The sequence below is a fragment of the Lissotriton vulgaris genome, chromosome 1_1 (genome assembly GCF_964263255.1).
Source record: "Lissotriton vulgaris chromosome 1_1, aLisVul1.2, whole genome shotgun sequence".
In the NCBI taxonomy this organism is placed as follows: Eukaryota; Metazoa; Chordata; class Amphibia; order Caudata; family Salamandridae; genus Lissotriton; species Lissotriton vulgaris.
In genome coordinates, this window is record NC_141685.1 from 693,338,113 (window position 1) to 693,346,314 (window position 8,202).

An 8,202-nucleotide genomic window follows, 5' to 3' on the forward strand; every position below is an offset into this window, starting at 1 on the left:
TGTCAAAATAGACCTATCCCCTACACTCTTAATAATTGGGTGTGACACTAAATTGGGCTTAAGTACAGAATCTGAGGCACTTGTTTTTATAGCGACAGCTGTTCTCAGAATATTAATTGCTGCTGTATGGAAGGATATTGAGGCCCCAACCTTTCAAATGTGGATGTGCAGGATGCTCGGGATCCATAACATCGAGTCAGAGCTGTACGCCCTAAAGGGAGTGAAATCTAGGGAAATGGGATTAAGGATTTGGGCGCCCGTGGCATCATGGAGGCAGCTAAAAAGCGGTGGTCCATAGCTCCTCAAAAATCTAATGTAGCCACTACTTTAGTATTTATTGTATTTATTACCCCCTTTTAATCAGCTGAGCTTTTTTAACTCTTAAGAATGCGTATTTATCTTCATTCATGTATGTATATTTATATTCCTGTATTAATATCTAATGTTTGTATAGAGTACACTATATTGTCATGAACTTTCAATAAAAAAAAAAATTAAAAAAAAGAAGAAGGACACGATAATTCATGGTTCTGCAGCACTGAGCACTACATTGTTTATAAGGGTCTGACGGCTTTTTATTTGGATTTATTGAATAACGAGTGCATCATCTACTCCTGAGTAAAATTTACAACTTGTTGTGAGTATAATGAACACTGATTTTTGAACTAACGTTTGACTGTAAGTAATAATGCAGTGGGGGACGTGGTCAAGTGCCAACGAAGATGGCTGCTTAACCCAGAACTCCCCGGAGCCGCAGCCTTCCATCCCATTAAACATCCGCTCAACACCTGCCCGGAGGGCAGCAGCCTTGCTCCGGGGTCCATCGGACCGGCAGAAGTGGAGTTGCGGGCCTCCGGCCGAGCGCCGGCTGCCGGCTGACGCTGCTGGTGCTCTCCGATCAGCTCTGCCACAAATCGAGGCCCCGGCTTCCGGACCTGGTCGGGCCGGGACCTGGTGACTGATCTGCTGATGCGGCCCTGCACCGAGGGCCGCGGACCCACCGGAGGGGACTCTGTGACCTCCGTGAACCCTGCGTGGACTCCTGTTGGCCTCCTACGTGCCGGTAGGGAGACGTGCCGTCTGTGCTCGCCCGGGGCCCAGTGAGTGAAGCAGCCCCGGGCGCCATCTTGCATCACTGCTGTGATGGCTGCTTAACAGCAGTAGCCGGGGGGGACATGCCCCTTGCCCGCCCTCAATCCGCGGCCATGTCTCAGCCTTGGGGCAGTGGTCAGCCTTGGGGGTATCTTGCCCACAAAAGGGGACCACGCAGCTTCCCGGGCGGCCACCTGAGCATCTGGGACAGAAAACAGCGACCTGGTGGAGGAACCAGATGGTCACTCTTGAGGTCTAAGAGTGACTCATCATTGGCTGTGCCCCTGGGGGACAACTGAGGAACGGCCTTTCACCGCGGCAGTGGGGGTGCGGTCATATCAGAGGCGTTTTTTATAGTGTGCTTTTCCTGGGGCCTCTTCATATTGGAGCACAGCACCCTGGCTGCCGTGACATTGGTGGTGGAACAACGACGGAAGGACCCAGGGACCTCTACACAGGCCTAACTCCATGCAGGGCCGGCGAGGGGAGGGCCAGCTGGGAGGAGACCCACTCTGCAACCATAAGGTGGAGGAGACGACGACCTTGCAGTCCAACAAGCTGGACAAATACACGGTGCAGAGGGGAGCACCGCAGGCGGACGCCGCCACAGGCGAGCAACCTGGGACAAAAGAACCTTCCTTGACCTCCATTTTGTCCGCCATCCAGTTGCTTGGCGCCACGTTGGAAACCAAGATTGACAAGGTCTCCATAGAGGTGAATCTACTACGGGCGGACCTCCAAAAGACCTCCGAGAAAGCCAAGACCAATGAGGCTGACATCCGCGAGCTCCGGACGGCGTCTTCGGCACTGGAACAGTGTGTCCGTGCAACTGGAGGATCAAGAAGGGAGGGCCTGCAGGAGCAACATTCGCGTGGTATGGGTTCCGGAGGAACTTGAGGGGCCCAGTGTTGAACTCTTTCTTGAAGACCTAATCCTAACCCAACTTAAACCTAAACGTTTGTCGAAATTCTCCCCCATGGAGCGTGCTCATCGAGCTCCTGTCCCTAAACCCAAGCCGGGTGCTCCGCCCAGGACAATTATAGCAAAAATCTTGAATTACAGGGACGGGGACGCCAGACGGCGAGGCAGGCCGGGGACTTAAAATACGAAAATGAGACAATAAGTTTCTTCCCGGACCATTCAGGTACAAAAGGACAGGCGGTCCTTTCTGGGTGTGAAAGCGGCGCTGCGTGAAAGAGGGATCAAGTACATGATGTTCTTCCCGGCCAAGTTGAAGGTACTTTCTGGTGGCAAGTCCTTGTTTTTCACATCGCTGACAGACATGCAGGACTGGATTGATAGGCAGTGCCGCGTGCCCGGGACCGATCGGAGGGCGAGAACTGGAGAGACACTCAAGCGGCTTCGCCTGCATCGCCGATCGGAAGGTTGGAGGTAGATGCGCAGAGCCAACGCTCGTGGAGATCGAGATCGGCGAGCCCTGGCCAAGGGTCCTCTGGAGAGGTGACGGAGAACTGACGGCGACGAGACCGTTGCTGCTTCACACTGACACAGTAAAGTACTATATGTTGAACATTGGGGAGAGGGCCTGATGGCCTCCAATGACCTACTGTTAGGGCAGGACTCAATCACTTCTCCTTCACACCCAGAGGGGGGCTAGACACGTACCTCTTCAGTTTTAGTTGTCCCCTTCCGGGCCACACTGTGCTTGAGACCTATGGAACTTTCAAGGGTGGTAATACGGCCCGTTCCAACCTCGGACCAATGCTAGGAGATGATTGGACTCCGGTGGGGTGTGGGGTAAGGGGGTCAGGTGATGAGGATTCACTCGGTGTTCACTATTTCTTGGGATGGGAAGGGGGGGGGCGGCTTGAGTTGGAGCTGATCCACGCACCGAACAGTGAAGGTACCGATAGGAGGGACGGCAGGAGGAGTTCTCTGCTAGTTTTTCTTTCCTTGGGGTAGGTCGATAGGCACACTGCTAATTGGGGATGTGGGTAGTTTTGAACCTACGGAGCAGGGCAGCAGGGAGGGGGGTGGGAAGGGACGAGCTGGGGAGTTGGACTGTTGGGAGGGCGGGAAGCTGGGTAAGGAAGGGAGGGTGGGACGTTGGGGTGTGTTTGGTGAGGTCACGACTGATTCTTGTATTGCTAGAAATACACTTTCCCTGGAACCCTGTGAAATCAGTAGCGGGAAGGAATACTTGCCAGTATGAGGTGGGATAGGAGCCTCAAGGTCATGAGTTGGAACGTCAACGGGCTTGGGGATAAGCTTAAGAGAACTTTTGTGATGCAATTTATTAAACGACACGGGCCTGATGTTGTGCTCCTTCAGGAGACCCACTTACTGAGCAACTCCTGCCACGCTCTTAACAGGTGTGGGTACTCGCTCTTGGCGCATGCTGGTTTCACCTTGGGGTCCCACGGGGTAGGCCTAATGGTACGTCGTAACTTGCCGTTGGTAGTGGATCGCACAGACTTAGACCCTTTAGGCCGCTATCCTGCTATTTCAGGCAAATGGGAGGGCCGCGGGGTGAGCCTGGTTTCCACCTATGTCCCACCCGGGCTGCAAACACAAACATATCAAGACTTAGGACAGTTGCTTCTGTCCCTCCCGGACGGGCAACTGGTGGTGGGGGGTGACTTCAACACGGTGGTCTTTGGCACTCTGGATAAGCACCCCCCTAGGGTTCTGCCATTGGGACACACATGGCTGGCGGCCTTCACTGACATATTCGGCCTCACTGACCTATGGCGACTTAAACACCCACATGACACCCAATACACCTTTTTCTCGGGCCCACACCGCTCCTTCTCCCGCATTGACCACATCTTAGCACACATACAGCAGGGAACTACCGTACGAGAGGCCACACACCTGGCGAGGGGCATTTCAGATCACCCCCCAGTCATACGCATAATTAAAAGGGTACTATACCCGATACAAAAACTACAGGAAATATGGCACTAACCCCGCACTAAATAATGAACAAAAACTCTGCCCATGTGAATTAACATGCGATGCAATGTACTACACAATGTAATTGTTAAAATCACACCAGTCTTTCTTTTCTTTTTCACAAGTTTTAAACATTTTGTTCCAAACTACGTATCCCATAATGCAACCTAGGGCTAACATGGGCCAGTATTTAATTGGAAATTGTAGAAGGACTTACTGACCATGACCAAAGCCTTGTGTGGCTGGAACGCGTCAGTGGGGTGAAGCACTAATTAAAAAGGCTTTAACAAAGTATCCAGTTGTGCCACCTCCTTTGTTGTTCAAAAAAAAAATATATATATATATATATGCCTGTCCCGACGTTGTCCGGGTATGAATTGCTGCCGGCCAGTAGTATATTGTTTTGTAGGATTTTGTTTTGATAGCATTTCTTATCTGTGACAGGCCTGTGAAACTCTCCAATTCACAGTGGACTGCTGATGCACTTAAGAGTGCACGTTCAGTAGTGTGTGAACTTGAGTTTCCCTACTTTTTTTTACCTTGCAATATTATATAGCGCGAACTCGACAACATGGCATGAGCACAATTTACATTACAGAAGAACACCTTCTTTTGTGGTAGGCACAGGGAGACAAAGCGATTTCCCTGGAATCACAGGATGTTGAGCTGATGCCGAGATTCGAACGTAGCTCCCCAGCTCTAATGTTCGCAATTCTAGAACTTCTGGTGGGATGTGTGTCTAAAAGTGTATGTCGGTGCTGGCCATCAATGAAAGAGACCTGTGCATTTTTCAAATGGGTGGTGAAAAAATATGAGTATCTTGCTGGAGATGTGGGCCGCCGTGCCACCAATGTACTTACTGGGAGAGGGTAAACACCCAATATTCCGCAACTTTCTTTCCGCATACCATCAATCCGCATACTTTCATTACGAAAGTACCATGACTCCGCAATTTTCATTATAAACCATGGCATTACATTTTATATGCTTTTACCCCGCATACATTTACAACGAAAATCGTTGTAAATGCATGAATGGTAAAAGCATGTTTTTTTTATGTTTGGATGAGGTAAGTATAGGTATAGGGGTATATGTTTTGGGGTACTGAGAAACATGTTTTGGGGTGTTCGGGTATTTTAAGGGTTCAGATATAGTTTTGGGTTATGGGGTACAGAGGTAGTTTAAGGGTTTAGGGATAGGTATGGGTTTTGGGGTACAGGGGTATTTTTAGGGTTCAGGGCTAGGTTTTGGTTTTGGGGTATAGGGGTATTTTTAGGGTTCATGGGTAGGTTTGGGTTTTTGGGTACATGGGTATTTTAAGGGTTCAGGGCTAGGTTTGGGTTTTGGGGTACAGGGGTATTTTTAGTGTTCAGGGCTAGGTTTGGGTTTTGGGGTACAGGGGTATTTTAGGGTCAGGGGTAGGTTTGGGTTTTGGGGTACAGGGGTATTTTAGGGTTCAGGGGTAGGTTTGGGTTTTGGGGTACAGGGTTATTTTTATGGTTCAGGGCTAGGTTTGGGTTTTGGGGTACAGGGGTATTTTTAGGGTTCAGGGCTAGGTTTGGGTTTTGGGGTACAGGGGTGTTTTAGGGTTCAGGGGTAGGTTTGGGTTTTTGGGTACATGGGTATTTTAAGGGTTCAGGGCTCGGTTTGGGTTTTGGGGTACAGGGGTATTTTTGGGTTCAGGGCTAGGTTTGGGTTTTGGGGTACTGGGGTATTTTAGGGTTCAGGGGTAGGTTTGGGTTTTGGGGTACAGGGGTATTTTAGGGTTCAGGGGTAGGTTTGGGTTTTGGGGTACAGGGTTATTTTTATGGTTCAGGGCTAGGTTTGGGTTTTGGGGTACAGGGGTATTTTTAGGGTTCAGGGCTAGGTTTGGGTTTTGGAGTACAGGGGTGTTTTAGGGTTCAGGGGTAGGTTTGGGTTTTGGGGTACAGGGGTATTTTTAGGGTTCGGTGGTAGGTTTGGGTATTGAGGTACAGGGGTATTATAGGGTTCAGGGCTTGGTTTGGGTTTTGGGGTACAGGGGTATTTTTAGGGTTTAGGGATAGGTTTGGGTTTTGGGGTACAGGGTATATTTATAGGGTTAAGATGGGTTAGTGTTTAAGGGTGTTGGGATATTTTAAGGAGTAAGGGTGGGTTATGATTATGGGATGCAGGGGTATTTAAAGGGAGCAGGGTGGACACCCGGAGCTGGAATGTACAGAGCCTGGGAAGAAAAAACAATGTAATATTGGGCACAAAGCTCGTTTTTTTCTGTAATCCCACGCCCCGCACACGCCCCCAGCACACGCCCCCAGCATACGCCCACAGCACACGATATGAGACATGGCATGAAGGGCGGAACGTACCACACGCCCCCAGCGTTTGTCACACCCCCAGCACCCGCCCACAGCACAACGCAGACACGGCCACAAGGGACTACTTTGCTGGCACGGTTCTTTTACATTTTAAATGTATATGGTGGGCGTCTGCATAGCCTATGTCCTTCTGCTGCAACTCCCCTTTCCAACGCTGTATTGGGTGTTGTGATTGGTGCTGTGGTTCCTGAGATCACCCGCCTCAGAGGTTTGTGCTTTCTCTTTATTATATTAGTATATATATATATATATATATATATATATATATATATATATATATATATATATATATATATATATATATATATATATATATATATATATATATATATATACTATATATATATATACTATATATATATATATATATATATATATATATATATATATATATATATATATCTATACTAATATAATAAAGAGAAAGCCCAAACCTCTATATATATATATGTATTTATATATATGTGTGTGTGTGTGTGTATGCCTTATATTATTAAACTTTACCAAATATTAGTACATTATAACATAATCTAGAAATATTTAATAATATTTTTGAATTATTTATGTTTAAATAAACAAATACACATACATATTTATTTAAACATTTTTTTAAATGTGTTTAACATTTTTATATTTTTTAAAAATGTTTTATTTACATGATATTACTATTTTTATTACATATATATATATATATATATATATATTAAAAAACGATATTTAGGGAATATTAACATTTTATTTGTCATTTACATTATAAGTATAAGAAAACAATGTTTTTGTCCTCAATATTTTTGACACAATATTTAAATACCACAATACTTGTGGTTTTGATATTTTCTCCATGAACCTTTATTTACAATACATATACAAACCAATACGTAACACTTTATAGATAGCCCTCTTGTTGATAGTCTTAATGCTACTTTGATATGTAATTGCAGCAGTAACATCATATGGGTCATTTGTAATTGCATCTGTCAAATCAAGGGTAAGGGCATGAGCACTGCATTTGATGGTGTTCCTCTTATACAGCTAGATTCATGAAGCCAAATTGTGATCGCAATAGCTGCGAAAAAGCAATTGCGATTGCAATTTGATGAAAAGGGATTCAACAATGAAAATAGCGAAATCGCACACTTTTTCTGCGAATTCGCAATTAAATTCGCAGAATCCAGGAAGAAGTCAATCAGCGAATCGGTAATAGCAAGAAACCATGGATTCTGCAAATAAAAGTGTGATATCGCAAAGAAATCGCTATCGCAATTCATGAAAAGTCACAAATTGCGGAAAAACCCCAAAATCGCATTTAGCGACGCGCAAATTAAGGAGAACCCAAACCAGGTGGTAACCAGTAAAAAGAAAAAAATCACTTCAGAAAAAAAGTCTTGCAAACTACCAACAGGTGCTGGCTTGACCAAACACACTTAAGGACATGCAGCTGGAGCCTGAGGACTCACACAATGCCAGGACTCTACATGCTGGTCAGGGGGCGAAGGCTACAGCGAGCAGCACGGAACAGACGACGTATCCAGGAGCGGATATTCCGTCAGCGGGTCACCCTACTGGGCCAAATCAGGGAGCAAATCTACGCAATGATAATCAAGCTGATCCGGGACCTAGACCCCCTCCTGCAGCACCCAACAAGGAGGACCAATGCCGTTCCCACACATGTGCAGGTATTGTGCAGCCCCTACTGGCCTCCGGACGCTTCCAGGGTATAGTTGCTGTTGCAGGGGGAATATCCCAGGCCACCATGTCCCGCTGCCGAAGGAGTTTCCTGGAGACCATGCTGACCCGCCTACACCACTACATATCATTCCCCACCAGCCAACAGGACTTG